The sequence below is a fragment of the Antechinus flavipes genome, chromosome 6 (assembly GCF_016432865.1).
Source record: "Antechinus flavipes isolate AdamAnt ecotype Samford, QLD, Australia chromosome 6, AdamAnt_v2, whole genome shotgun sequence".
In the NCBI taxonomy this organism is placed as follows: Eukaryota; Metazoa; Chordata; class Mammalia; order Dasyuromorphia; family Dasyuridae; genus Antechinus; species Antechinus flavipes.
Window position 1 is genome coordinate 168,193,201 of NC_067403.1, and position 14,101 is coordinate 168,207,301.

General features: G+C 35.3%; 1 protein-coding gene across 2 annotated transcripts in view; it reads left to right on the forward strand.

The window, feature by feature from the left end:
• Positions 1 to 14,101, forward strand: part of RASSF6 (Ras association domain family member 6) — a 62,459-nt gene that overhangs the window by 15,458 nt on the left and 32,900 nt on the right. The gene's annotated exons all lie outside the window — the stretch shown is intronic.

Consider the following 14,101-nt stretch of genomic DNA (forward strand, 5'->3'; position numbering starts at 1 on the left):
ATAATCCACGGATGTTTTCTTGAAAATTGAAGTATTACATGTATAATCTATATCATATAGTTTACTGTTATAGCGAGGGGAATGGGGGGAAGACAAACAAGTTTCTAACTCAAAATTTTTTTAAATGAATGTTAAAAAATGTCTTTACATGTAATTAAAAAAAAAACTAAGAAAAAATAAAATTGTAACATCCCTTCTAAGATTAGCACAAGAGCAGCTGAAATAATAACTCAGAAGGTATTTTCAATACTTGTCTGTCATCAGACATCCCTGACCTTCAGTCCTATTCAATAAATATTTATTTATTTCATAATTTCAAAAATTATGGTAGGTGTGGGATATACAAAGACAAAAAAAGTCTCTTCACTCAAAGAATTTACTTTCCACAGATAAATAAAACAGTTAAATAGCTAAGTAAATACAAGTTAATTTGAAAAGGGAGATCTTGGGTATTAGGCTAATTCTTCTAGGGAGTAGAGATATCAGGAAAGGCTTTATTGGAGGTGACATCTTTGAAAATTACTAAAGAATCTGAAAGATCTTTTTATTTTCCCCCTGAGGCAATTGAGATTAGGTGACTTGTCCAGGGTCTTACAGCCAGGAAATATAAAGCATCTAAGGTCAGATTTGAACTCAGGTCCTCCTGACTTCAGGACTGATGCTCTATTTGCCTAGACCTGAAAGATCTTAAAAGGTAGCGATGAGAAGGGATTATAATCCTAGCATAAGACATCGATCCTATATCAGAGTAAAGGCTCAGGAGGTTGAACATTGAGTTTGGAGAAGAGCAGCTATGGTTCAGGGGTGAGATAAGCATAATGGTGTACTCAGGAAAACTGAGAAGATGCAGTCAGGTAGGAGAAAAATCAGTAAACAAAGTGTCCAGAAAGTAGGAGGAAATTTTCATAAAAGACAAAAAAAAAAAAAAAAAGAAATGTACAAGATAACCATATATTTGAAGGGAAAAGCAAGTTTTATATGGTAGATTTGCAGTTTCATGTATAACCATCTTTTTTATTTTACTGTGTTATAGAAATGCTTGTTTTGTTCTGTGATTTAAAAATAAAATAATTTTTGCTATTTAATATTTTGTTTTTCCCCAAAACAATGTTTAAATTTGTTTTTAAAACTTTGAGTTCCAGATTATCTTCCTTCATACATGCCCCTCCCTCCACCCAGTTGTCCATTGTATTGCTAAGAATAGCAAAGTCATTCATAGCTGATCATCTTATAATATTGTTGTTCCTTTGTATATAATACATTTTACTTTGCATGAGCTCATAGAGGTTTTCCAGATCTTCTGAGAGCATTCTTGTCATTATCTCTTTTTGCATAATATTATTCCATCATAATAATCAGCCATTCTACAATTGATGGATATCCCCTCAATTTTCCAGTTCTTTGCTTTGAGAAAAGAGCTGTTATAAACATTTTTGTACATAGAAAATAAAATAGTTTTTATTAAAGTTTTTTATTTTCAAAACATATGCATGGATAATTTTTCAACATTAACCCTTTCAAAATCTTGTGTTCCAATTTTCCCTCTCTCTCCCCTATCTCCTACTCTACATGGCAAGTAATCCAATATATGTTAAACATGGTGAAAATATATGTTAAATCCAATACATATTTATATCATTATCTTGCTGCACAAGAAAAATCAAATCAAAAATCAAAGAAAAATAAAATGTAAGCAAACAACAGCAAAAATAGTGAAAATGCTATGTTGTTATCCACACTCAGTTCCCACAGTCCTCTCTCTGGGTGTTCATCACAAGATCATTAGAACTGGCCTGAATCTTCTCCTTATTGAAAACAGTCACATCCATCAGAACTGATCATTATATAATCCTGTTGTTGCCATGTACAATGATCTCCTGGTTCTGCTCATTTCACTTAGCATCAGTTCATGTAAGTCTCTCCAGGCCTCTCTGTATTCATCCTGCTGGTCATTTCTTACAGAACAATAATATTCCATAACATTCATATACCACAATTTGTTCAGCCATTCTCCAACTGATGGGCTCAGTTTCCAGTTTCTTGCCACTACAAAAAGGGCTGCTACAATCATTTTTGCACATGTGAGTCCCTTTCCCTCCTTTAAGATCTTTTTGGGATATAAGCCGGTAAAAACACTGCTGGATCAAAGGGTATGCACAGTTTGATAACTTTTTGAGCATAATTCCAAATTGCCCTCCAGCATAGTTGAATCAATTCACAATTCCATTAACAATGTATCAGTTTTCCCACATCCCCTCCAACACTGGGGATTACTTTTCTTGTAATCTAGCCAATCTAAGAGGTATATAGTGATACCTCAGAGTTGTCTTAATTTGTATTACTTTGATCAATAGTGACTTAGAGCATCTAAAAAATTTTTTTAAATAAGTTCTATGACTTACATGAAATGATGCTAAGTGAAATGAGCAGAACCAGGAGATCATTATATATTTCAACAATGATACTGTTTGAGGATGTATTCTGATGGAAGTGGATCTCTTCGAGAAAGAGAGCTAATTCAGTTTCAATTGATCAAAGATGGGCAGAAGCAGCTACACCCAAAGAAAAAACATTGGGAGATGAATATAAACTGCTTGCATTTTTGTTTTTCTTCCCGGATTATTTATACCTTCTGAATTCAATTCTCCCTGTGCAACAAGAAAACTTTTCGGTTCTGCACACGTATATTGTATCCAGGATATACTGTAATCTATTCAACATGTAAAGGATTGCTTGCCATCTGGAGCGAGGGAGGGGAGAGTGGAGGGAGGGAGGGGAAAAATCGGAACAGAAGTGAATGCAAGGGATAATGTTGTAAAAAATTACCCTGGCATGAGTTCTATCAATAAAAAGTTATTTAAATAAATAAATAAATAAATAAATAAGCTCTATGTATGGAATTCCCTTGATCAACCAGTTTACTGACTGTCCAAAAGGGAAACAGTTATTTTGGCCACAAAAACAAAAAAGTTTTCAGGAGAAGGGTAGGATTATTTGGTCAATAATATAAAATTGCAGAGAGATCAAAAAGGATTAAGAATGAGAAAACACTGAGATGTAGCAGTTCAGACTTGGCGCTAGCCTTGTTTGGACAATGCACTTTCAATGGAATCATCCAAATTAAGATTAGATGGCTAAAAATTAAAAAGTAAATGGGAAATGAAGAATTAGATAACAAATTTAGGCAGTATTCTTTCTAAGAGTTTGACTCTGAATGGAAATAAAGAGGCAGAAATCTACTAGGAGTAATCTTTCAGCAAAGAGGTTCCCATTGAGACTAAACAACAAAAACTAGCATATCGAAGGAGACATCATGTTTACTTACTTTGGAGTATAGTTACTGATTGCTTTCCAGAATGATAGAAACAATTCTACTTCATTACTCAAATACAGCAAAGAAAATGGACTCTATTTGATCCTCTTGTACCTTTTTAGTCATAATTCTTAACTTGCCAAGTACTATAAGGTCAAGCAAATCTGGTCTTTTTACTGTTCCTCCAATGTGATTCTCCCTCCATCTTCTAATTGTTTTTGCAAACCAGACTAGAAATGGTCTTCCTTCTCAATTTTTCCTGGATTTTCTGACTTCTTTCAAGACTGCTTAAATCCTATCTGTTATAAGAAGCTTTTTCCTGTCCACCCACCCCCAGGGCCTTTAAAGAATATCCAGTTTACTCTGACTAAATTGTGTGTTACATAGTTATCTATCTCTTTAGAATGGACCAGAGTTGTTTTTCCTCTCCCCCAGCCACTAGAGTAGCTGGGGTTGCTAGACTGAAGGGCTTGAAGAAGACTCATCTTCCTGATTTCAAATCTGTCCAGAGACAATTACTAGCTGTAACTGATGCAGAGTAAGTCACTTAACTCTGTTTGCCTCAGTTACCTCATCCGTAAAAATGAACTGGAGAAGAAAATGGCAAACCACTGCAGTATCTCCACCAAGAAAACCTCAATTAGGGCCATGAGAACATGGATATGACTGAAAAATAACTGAACAATTACTACCATCCCCCCATTCAGCACAACTCTTGGTAGACAAGAAGTATTCAGTAAATGCTTGTTGATGATGAGAAAGGCAATGGGGAAAAAGTCTAGGAGTAGAAGAGAATATGAATAAGGTCAAGAAGTGATAAATGTTTATCAAATTGATGGATTAAGTAATAGTACTATGATATATATTTGTATTTGCTCATTATCGGTATGTAGACCAATGGTTCTTAAAAGGTATGTGAAAAAAAAAGTGTTTCAACAGTTTCTCTAAGTATGTTATGAATTGTAGAGAATTTATACTGACAATTAATTGCATGGGTATAGACAAATCTTCTAAGGTACATTGGGCTTTCTCGCAGCAAAGAATGATACTGTGCTGTGAGGTAATTTTTGAAGTTTTGAAAACCATTGACTTAGATATTTCTCTTTTGTAATATGCAAAGGAGGTTTAGAAAGTAGCACATAACATAGAGCTTGGTACATAACAGGCACTTAATAAATATTTATTGATTTTAATTGAAGATACCCTGAAGCTAACAGAACTGGAACCAAAGTGGAATGACCCCATAAAATATGAACTAGCTAAATGAAATGTGGTAAATGAATGCAATAGAATGCTATTCTGCCCTAGAAAATGATCCATGTGAAAAATTTGGAGGCGTACAAGGAGGTTTATGTGAACTGAGGCAAAGTAACATAAGCAGAATATGGAAAACAGTCCACACGCAATAAAATAATAAAAAATTAATGTTGTATAAAATATAATGATCAAGCAAAAATAAAATTTAAAATGATCTCTCTTATTTACAGAGATGGGGGACTATGGGTATAAAAGAAGTCAAATAAGCATTTGTTCGACACCTACTATGTGCCAGCTAGTGCCTTCGGGGGCTCACAAATTATTTGTGATAGAAAATGAAATAAGTATGTACCTATAAAATGTCAAAGGGCTAAATTGGAAATAATCTCAAAGGGAAGGAACCAAAATTAAGGGATATCAATAAAGGGTTCTTGCAGAAGGTAGAATTTTAGCTGGAACTTGAAAAAGGCCAAAATAGCCAGAAGACAGGGATGAAAGGGAGAGAATTCCAAGAATGATGGATAGCCAGTAAAAATATACCAATTTCAGGAAGCATAAAAAGACTAAAAGAGTAGGAAGGGATCAGATTAAGAAGGATTTCAAAGGCCAAATGGAAGACTTAATATTTAATCCTATAAGCGATAGGGAGCCATTGAAATTTATTGAATGGGAGTTAGGGATGGCATGGTCACAACTGCCCTGTAAGAAGGTTATTTTGTCAGCTGAATGGATGCAGGATGGATGGAAGTTGGGAGAGACTTCAGGGACACAGACCAACTAGTAGGATATCATATCAGTCCAAGTGTAAGATGATAAAGACTTGCACCAGGTCGGTGATTATGTCAAAAGAGAGAAGGGGCTCATAGGAGAGATATTGTAATTGGTGCAACAATTTAGATGGGGCAGCATAGCATGCATTAATCAGTTCCAAAGAGGCAACTGCTAAATTTCCAATATGAGCATTTCTACCTCAGAAATCATCTACCTTTATAAATCAGGGCTTGACTTATTATTATGATTGGTTAGACAAGAAAGTTATGAAGAAAATGTTAATAATGAAAATAAATGTGTGGAGTTGTATTTTTTAAATATTATATATATTTATATAGTATATATATACAAATGACATATTGTATATATGTGTTGACATATTGTATATGTAACTGGATCTACTTGCATAAATACATAGATCCAATTTGTTATACAATATATTATAAATGTATATAGATCCAATTGTATCTATGTTATATGTAGATACAATTGTATCTATGATATATTGTGTATATATGTAGATACATATATTTGTATGTATATTTGTCTATTCTGAGGACTTGTTATTAAATATATACCAGCATAGCCCTGAATATGTGGGGAGAGAGGAGGTAGGAAGAAAGAGTGAAGACTTGAGGATGTGACCTGCATTGTATATAAGACAGGATAACTGGGAGGAGGATAATATACCCTCAACAGTCATAGGGAAATTATTGTCATTCTTCATTCATAAAATCATAGAAGGCCTAGAAGGAGCCTAATCACATCATTTTATAGCCAAGTAAGTTGAGAGACTTAGTGACTTAGCCAGGGTCAGCCAGCTTGTGTCTGAGATTGATGAGTTTAATTTGATAGGGTTTGTGGGGTTTTTTCTCTTTTCTCTTTTTCATTGTTATCAAAAGGTTTTCTCTATGTTCAAAGAGCAGGAAGGAATATATTCAGAAATGGAGGGTGATGTAAAAACAAGAGATATCAATAAAGGCTGAAAAAAATTTAATTATCCCAAGGCAAAGGTATCATCCATTCAATTGCTTCTATTTTCCACTTGCCAATTGCATAGCTACTGTTGTTTATAGTCCTGCCTTCTGTCCCAGGGGTTACTCCTCCCAGGGCCAGAAACTGGGGCAGAGAGATGTCTTTCCTTCACCTGAAAGTTGAGCAAAGTAAAACACTTTGACTATGGCACACAGCTAATCTCTTCTCAGGCTCCCAAAAATAAAGAGAATGTAACCAGGTCAGTTTTCCCTCTGAGAGTCTGTTGTGTCTTTTTTTATACCTTGGAACCCAATGCCAACCCCACCAAAGCTATTGAATAAAGAGAGTAGTCCCTTTCTGCCACCCTTGGGCATTTCTGCCTTCACTGCCTAAATTTAATTAAAGGGATATAATGAAATCCAGGTAAAAGGTCATGATTTTCAGAGGTTTCAGCTCTTTTTTACTGAAACCAGGCAACCAGGCCACCTGTTGCAGGGAGCCCCAATTTCACACAAAGATCCACTGTTCCAGAGAATGCTTCCATGTTGGCTTTGGCCTAGTGAGAAATTGTGTTTCCCCTAGAGATTTAGTAGCTCCTGTGATGTTACTTGGCCAAAGGTTAGGGGTGTGAATACTGCCCCCCACACTGAGTTCAGTTAATTAAAGATAACAGGACCTCGTTATAAAAGTCTGGGGTAGGGACTTGTGAGTTAAATTAAACCAAGGTCAAAAAGCTCAAAAAAAAGTTTACTTCTTTTACAGAACAGAAAAATGTGATTTTGTTGTTGCTTATCTTAAGCAAAACTTGAAATAAATACTGCTTAGAATTAAGTTCTGGTGATAAGGAAAAACATTTTTAACTGTGATGTATAGAAAATACAAAACAGACCTTTATGGAACTCCAAAAAGAACTAAGATATGGGGCAGGACCATATGGAACAGAACTGACCATCAAAATCTCTTAAATTCTTAAGAGCTTCAGACTTTACCTGAGGACAAACTATCCAGAATATTTTTATTTGATTCTGACCTTGATGTGGATGAATGGTAACAGATAGCAAGCTAATACTCTCAAAGTATAATCATTCTGTTAAATCAGAGCCTCCCCAGAGACAGGAAGCAAGCACTAAGGAGGGAGGGACAAAAATCTCAGAACCAGCCAAAGATCATCAGAGACGAAGGATAAGTACCTTGGTAAGCCTGCATTGCCTTAGCTTCCCCTTTTATGCTTTGGAAATAGTAACTGGGAATAGGAGACAGAGAATTTTTCTCATCTTCTATTAGCCCAGCTAAGTGGATAGAGCATCAGGCCTGAAATCAAGAAGACATGAGTTCAAATCCAGGCTCAGACAGTTACTAGTTATGTCACTGTGATAAGTTATTTAATCCAATTTGCCTCAGTTTCCTCATCAGTAAAATGAGCTGAAGAAAAAAATGACAAACACTCCAGCATCTTTGGCAAGAAAATCCTAATTGGGGTCAGGAAGAGTTGAAAAATCTAAACAAAAGCAAATAGAAAACTATATGGAATTCTCTTTTTTTTCTCTTCAGTCTGGAGCAGCCCACAAATTAAATATGTGAGCCTAGCAGCCTAAGGCTTTCTATAAATAGGATTTACTAATAATACTTAAAATATTAACTAACCACTATGGAGATATTCAGATTTCAGATTGGAATAAAGTGTGACATTTGTGGGTCATAAAGTAAGTGTTCGCTCCACCATAAAGAGGATCAATCAGGATCAATTAATTCAGGTTGACTAGGTTCTCCTTTTCCTCTACATTCACCATGTAGGCAATTCCTGATCAGAAAGTTTTACTATTCACCTAGTGATAATTATACCAATAATGAGGCATATGAAGTAATGCTTCATTATTTATTGTTTAGATAATTATTCATGAGATGCATTTTATTCCTCAGGCAACTAGGAAAGCACAAGTGATTCCACCCTAGACCAATCTAAGTACAAGGACAGTTTCCTTGTACCTTTACAGAGAAATCAGCCAACCCAATTTATGTAAAACAGATACCATAAAAACTGCAAAATATGTTAGTCTTTTTAACCTTTAAGGTTTGTGTTCATGATAAACAGTCATGCTGGTAAATGTTTAACTCCCCCTGGGAGGTGGTGGGGGAAGAGAGAGAGACATTATACACAAAACACCCTTTTAAGTTTGATTAGAATTATTAACATTTTCCTTCACTTTCTTAAGTCTGGATCATCAACAAAACAATAAATCAAGCCCTGGTTTGTAGCTGTTATTAATTTTCAAGGTGTAAATGCTCACACTGAAAGTGAACACTCTATAATACATCAATGAATTGATAAATTATGTAAAGGAAAATGCAGTTGTCACTTAAACCTAAAGAAAATTTCATAGAGTGCTAGAAGTCCTCCAACAAAAGTTGTATGCCTATTTGTTGGGGATATCGGAGAGGAAATTCCTATATGAATTGAACTCTAATGATATCCTTTCTATCTTAGGGATCACAATTATCTTTTCCACAGCACAAGGGTTAAGGGTTAAAATCCTTGTAAAAAATTTTGGCCCCTTCTTTGTATTAGAGAAGTCTGAATTATTATAGTATTAAAAGATAAAATATATTGATGTTATAAAATAATGTACATATATTTCATGCATTTATGAGTTTCTAAACTGTTTATGTGTCATCTGCTGGTCCTAATATGGTGTTTGCAGCTTCTACAATCCCCACACATACACACACACACACAGACACAAATTCCTATTTAATTTCTTATGTTGATCTTATCAAAACTGGCAAAGGAGGAATAACTGAATGTGGGGGTTGTGAAATTATGATTTATTTTCAGTAAATGTTTGATTTGCATGCCTATTGTATAAACCTTATATCACATAAAAAATTCTCAGGTGAAAAGAGGTACTCAGTGGGAAAAGTTTAAGAAGCCCTGAATTCTAGCTGCCAGGTAGGGAGGTGCATTAAAGATGCTCTAATCCCTACTATTGAGGTACTACTGATACTATTCCTACCATAATCCCAGCTATTGAAAAAATTGGAAGGTCATTTGAACTACAACAGAGTATTCAGTTGGGTATTGGCACTAATTCCTCACTAATGTGGTAAGCTTCTGGAATCAGGTGGACCATCAGGTTACCTAAAAAGGATCTCACTGGTCTTGATTATAAACAGAACAGGTCAAAACTCCCATACATAACCAGCTTGAACAAGATAAATAAATCCAATCTTCAAAAAATAACTAAAATACAATGCTCCTCATATTAGAGTTAACCTGATGTAGAAAAAGTTTGTGTCCAAGTTATAATGACCATTAGATAATTTCTTATACAAACACTAGTAATGTACAACAATAGCTTCTTCTCTCTTAGGAACAAACTGATTTGTAATTGTTCCAGAAAGAGAGGTCTATTATGGTTCACTTATTTTTCCCCCACAATGATCTATTACCAAGGACTTTGCCCTAGGCTCTAACTAACCACTAGTTCTTTAGTGAAACTTTGGGAAAGTTTTCCTGGGGAACCCTAGTACTTTGTATTACCAGGTTTGAGATATTCTTTATTTCAACTCTACATGATTGTGAGGTTATATAACATCTAGGTTTGGGCCCTTCCCCCTTTTTGTAGGAGGAAAGATACAGGATCTCTTTGTTTCTCACAATAGCTTTGGGAGGGAAGTTGTCAAATTCTTCTGATTTAAGTCTTATAGCAGTATTTCCCCTAGTATAAGTCTGTGATTATAATATTTTCTATGTATCATGACAACGTTCTGCTTTGTTTTGTTTTATTTTTTATCTCTATCTTTTTATTTTCTATTAAATTAAAAAAAAGAACCTTTGAATATGGGGAAAATGTTTTCTGTATATTATATGTTCCTTAGATATTGCTATTCTGTAAAAATGTTCTTACTCCTCTAGAACCAGCTAATTTCTTTGAAAACTCAGTACATTACCACATACTTTATATGCTCCTTCTCTCATAGGTGCTATTAAATTAAAATGAATATCAAAGGAATATTCTAGACCAGTCCTCCAAAAGAGCTGGTTGAACCATTAGGATTTTGTATAGAAGAGGGCACTTCCTCCTGCCCTTTTGCTTTTGTTGTTGTTCCTCCCTCCTTTTCAAAAAGAACTAATGACATCATGGGTGATGCCTTGACTTACACAGGAACTGGACTGAAGTGAGGAAGACTTGCACAGAATCATCAGCCTCACCCTCTTTTCTTGAGTCATCAAAGTCAAAAGCAGGACAAAAGTCAGGATGATCTAAGATGCAGTGGATGACTTGACATCTTCATTGTCTGACCAAGTCTAAGGTCTATCCTGCACCTGATTCAGCCACCTACATGGCCATTGACACAAATTGTTCAAATCCACCTATTCTAGTATAGGGAGGGTCTTCACATGCTTGGGGAAGACATCCCCCTAACTCACTGACAGGTCTGAAGCCTGTCTATAATCTCCAGTTTGGTTTAGCCTGTCTACAGAGATGATGTGGCCAAGGAAGCACCATGGATATTATGTGCTTGGAAACCAATCAGTTAATAAACACTTATGAAGTGCCCACTATATTCCAGCATTCTGAGGATACAAAAAAAAAAAAAAAAAAGACAGAAGAGATACCCTGCCTTCAAGGAGCTTACACAATAGAGGGAGAAAACATGCAAATAATTGTGTAAAAACAAGCTGTTGTTTGTTCTTCCTGTGACCATGACATTAGGGAGGCGATATCATAACATGCTAGTGAATTGGATTTAAGTGAGGGAGGGCTGTGCAAGCTCATTTTCCCCTCCAGAACCATCTGGGTACCGTGACAAGATATAAATCAAGACGACTGGAGACTGCCCTGAATGAAATGGGAAACCTTATCCTTTTTAATCTAAGGTCTTCAACAGATCTCAGTTTGACTGATGTAACATGCAATCAATGATTAAGTAATTAAGTGATTAGGTAGCAATTGAGGCAAAGAATCTCCTCTTTCACTTAGTCCAAAAAAATCTAAATGAATGAATGAATGAATGCATTTGAGAAGGGAAGACCCTCAAGGTTACTGACTGCTACATTGAGAATAAATTGAAAATAATGACCTGAAGAACAAACTAGCATTAAAGGGGATCAGGAACAACTTTCTGAGGAAGATAGGACTTTAGGTGGGACTTGAAGAAAACCAGGTAATAGAGAGGAGAAGAGGAGCAGCCCAGGTATATGGGGGACAGACAGAGAAAATGCCTTCAGTTGGGAGATGGAGCATTTTATTCCAAAAACATCAGAGGCTATTGTTAGTGTATCAAACAATATGTGGGGGAGGGAAGAAAAGGGGTAAGATGTAAAAAGCTGGCAGAACCACTTTCAAACACAATAGCTGCCTTCCTAAGTTATTGGCCACCCAGCAACATCATGAGTAGGTATAGACTTGGGTAACTTTGTCCATCGTCTAGTTACTCTGCCACTGATAATATAGGTTGTTGGAGTTTGCCTGGAATGTGAAAGGGGAACCCTGCTTCCTTCTCTCCCTAACACCACCTGTGGATTCACTGATAGAGCTTTGATGGATGGATAAAGATAATCTTGCCTTGTCCCCAGCTGAGAAACAGGTGCAGAATTGAAATTGCCAGTTGGATTGATAGTCTTAAGATTCAAAGATAATATTAAGCATTCAGAGCTTTAAAACTGAAGCCAAAAGATAGCATTTGATCCATTTGATCATGTTGGGAGGCAGCCCAGGATAGTAAAGAGAGAGCTGCCTTTTAGTCAAAAGATCCAGGTACAAGTCCCATCTCTGACAAATATTAGCTGGGTAATAGTGAGCAAGTTTTCACACATTTCTAATTTTAAATCTTACTTGACCAATGTTCCACCTATTCAAGTTTCAGGAAGCTGTAAAAATATAACTTGCATTGGTAGAGGGAGTTTTCATTGTGATTTTAGACAACACTGACTTGGTCTCCCTTTTAAACCTCTCCCTCCCTCAAAAAAGAAAAAAAAAAGCAAATTTGAAGAGGCAAAGTTTTAGAATAAATAGAAGGCAAACCCTAAAATTAGGAAGATTTGGGTTCAAGGCATACTTCAGATAAAAATTAGCTGTATGACAATTTTCTTTTTTTAATGGTATATTATTTTTCTCATTACACACAAAGATTGTTTTCAACATTCATTTTTGTAAGATTTTGAGTTCCTTTTTTTCTCCTTCTCTTTCTTATTTCCTCCCTCTCCAAGACAGCAAACAATTTATATAATATTCTTAGCAAAATAAATATCAAAGTCAACTCACATAACATCTCTTTAAAAACCATTAGCAATTAAAAAGAAAAAAGCAATTAACCCTTTTTTTTCTCCCTATCCCTCTTTCTATAGACATCTAGAGACCTTTGTAATTTTTAAAGTTTTTCTATACTGAAAGAGTCACAGACTGAAATGGCTAAATGATTGAGGTTTTAAAGAATCATCAGCTCTGAATGTCACTCGGCATCTTTGTACTATAGGTAGCACACCCCTAAAGTGATGAAGCTAGGGGAATTGTAGGATTTCCACCTCACCTTGTTATCCATGGACCTATTTTCATATAGATAAGATAGTTTAAATTATTCAAGGAAGCTATACAGAGACAACATGTAGCCAAAATACAATGATCATAGCATCTACTTTGTCTCAATGAATGCATAGGTGTTTAAAGACTGTTGTTTTTCAGTCATTTTCAGTCACTACCCCATTTAGGTAGTGGCAAAGGTATTGGAATAGTTTGTCCTTTCCTTTGCCACCTTAAACAGGTTTACCATTATCTTCTTAAGCTCATTTTGTTGTTGTCCAGCCATTTCACTTGTGTTAAATTTTTCATGACCCCTTTTGGGATTTTCTTGGCAAACCACTAGAGTGGTTTGTCCTTTCCTTCTCCAGCTTATTTTACAGATGAGGAGAATGAGGTAAACAGGGATAAGTGACCTGTCTAACGTCACACAGCTAGTAAGTGTCTGAGGTCAGACTTTGAACTCAGATCTTCTGACTTCATACCTGGCACTGTATTCACTGTGCCACCTAGGACTAACCATGTGTAAATAAGTCTCAGGTAAGTATACAAAGAAATGAAGACATTTTTAAAAATAGAATTCATCATCTTTCCCCCTTATCCTACCTCTTGTCTAAATTTGTTTTCTTTTAAGGAAAATTATTTTTTCTTCTAATTTCTCATTTTCTATTCTATTTTTCCATTAACTGGAATCCTTCCATTTACCCAAGTTTCACAACCAGGAGATTATCTTTGTCTTTCTACTCCCCTATCACTCTTGTAGAATCAATTGTTGCATATTGTCAATTCTACAGCTGTGACATCTTTTATATTTATCTTATTATTATTATTCATAAAGCCTTACTACTTTAATTTTGTTCTTATCTCTCTCACATGAACTCTTACTATAATCTTCTAATTTATCTCTCTTCTTCCCTTTTGTCCCCTCTCCAGTATATGCTCCTTCCCAACAAATAACAAAATAATCTTCCCAAGACATGGATATGGCTGTGCCAATCTTCTACTCAAAAATATTTAGTGGGTTCCTATGGTTTTTAGGTTAAAATGAAAAATATATAGCTTGACATTTAAAGTCTCATAAAAGGTACTTTTCTGGTATTTATCAAATTTAAATTTAAATATAAAAGAATGCTGAACTAGATTATTTAAATATAAAGAATGCTAGACCAGATTAGTTTCATTGCAACTGAAGTCAAAGAATCTGCCTTTCCTCCCAAACAATAACTTTCCTTTTATGTCATCCCATACAAGATTGTTATATTCTGAT